General features: G+C 29.8%; 1 long non-coding RNA gene across 1 annotated transcript in view; it reads left to right on the top strand.

The window, feature by feature from the left end:
* The first annotated feature begins 525 nt into the window (after positions 1 to 525).
* LOC106690310 (uncharacterized) overlaps positions 526 to 1,733 on the top strand; it is a 6,472-nt gene continuing 5,264 nt past the window's right edge. The window contains exon 1 of the long non-coding RNA XR_010842806.1: positions 526 to 806. This is a non-coding gene — a long non-coding RNA (uncharacterized lncRNA). The remainder of the gene's footprint in view (positions 807 to 1,733) is intronic.

The raw sequence follows: 1,733 nt of genomic DNA, 5'->3' as shown, positions 1-1,733 counted from the left end.
AATGGGTTTCCTTATCGGCTACCATTATTAGGCATTGCTTAGGAGCATTTTTGTTTATTATCGTTTATACTACCTTCTTTCTTTTATTGTAGTAATTCTATTGAGCCACTTAATACGGATACTTCTCCTGCTGAAGTCTTCTGCCTGCCTTATTACCTTTCAGCGGATTCGGCACCTTTCGAGAACCCTTGTCGGTCATATTAATTTCATTATTTTTTTCTCAGTCTATAGAATTCATACATAGATATCACCGTAGGGTGCTATGAGCCAATTCAGCGTTAATATTTTTTAAGAAAAATTACGGGGGTTACGCTTTGTCTATCCGCATAGTCGAAATATAAATATATAATTCACATTATATAAATAACCAAATTTTAAGTATATAAAAATCGAACTACTGCTCGAGTCCTACTCCTATGTTTTTTAAGCTTTCGAAATACAGACACAAAAGAAGATTCTAGTATCTTTCAAACTACGTAATTATCGAAATACATTTTACATATATCTGTTTATAGCATTAAACTATCTTAAACATTAAATCCAAAAATCTCTATTATCTAAACGATCCCGTATTAATATAACATGTTGCTTATCCTCTCCTGTAGATAAAGATATTGAAAAAGAAATTGCACCTATAAAATAGTATCATATGCTTATGATAGGACGAGTTGCTGATTTCTGGGTTACAATGAACACGAAACTGTGGATTCTCATCGCCATTCTCTGCGTCGTTCAGAGTGCATACTCCGTGGATCTCTCTGCTTTTAGTGGGCAAATTGGAACTTGGTTCGACATTTATGAAAAAGGTAAAAATCTCTTGTTTCAGATATTATTATTTGTAACATAAAATGAATAATTTGAGGGAATTCTTCATGTGAAATTTTCAATTCATAAGATCGGATGAGTTTGTTTGTTTTTGTTTAATGGCGTAAAACCTTTTCATTATCAACGCCTACCGTTTGTTACAATTCCAAATCTACATACAACAAATATTATACTCATTATTCGTATATATATTAATACATTTTTTCTTTACTGTTAATAGTATGTATTTTTTTGGATCTTGAGGATCAGCCAATAAGACAATTATATTGTGTCAACTTTTTATAACTGTATTGTTTGCATAGCCACCTACAATGTAAAAACATTTTTTTTTTTTAACAAAGAATTTCTTCAACAAATTATTAAAAAACTACAATGTTTATAGAATAATTTAAGACTAATAACTATTACAATCAAAACATTAGTTATATTTGTCTATTGACTATTATCTGTAGTGTTCTACATTGATGATGATAACTAACTCAAGGTTCTGAACTGAATAGGGGTGAACAATTATTTATGAACACAAAATATAAATAGACTTTATAAAAAATCGAAATAACGGACTGACTACCTATTAGAAAGAACGGTTACATTTTGGCTAAACTAAAACTAAACCATATTTTCCTTCTTCCATTTCAGTTTTATCACTAGTATCAAAGTAGTACACATTGTAATAGAGAAATGTAAGTAATGTTTTAATTGTAATATTAATTAACCTTACTAAATTGAAAAAATGCTTTGTTCTAAACAAGTGTTTTTTTCATTTTAGGATCTTACAATGCAAACAATAAAGTTGGGCCACTTAAGTAAGTATAGTTTTCTAATTGACTGATCCTCAAGATCCAAGTTACGAGGCTGCGGGAAAAGACTTATAAAAAAGAAAATAGATAGATTGAACAACTATCTCC

The sequence above is a fragment of the Halyomorpha halys genome, unplaced genomic scaffold (assembly GCF_000696795.3).
Source record: "Halyomorpha halys isolate HHAL.00 unplaced genomic scaffold, Hhal_1.1 Scaffold50.1, whole genome shotgun sequence".
Taxonomy (NCBI): Eukaryota; Metazoa; Arthropoda; class Insecta; order Hemiptera; family Pentatomidae; genus Halyomorpha; species Halyomorpha halys.
This window is presented reverse-complemented; position numbering and strand designations above follow the sequence as displayed.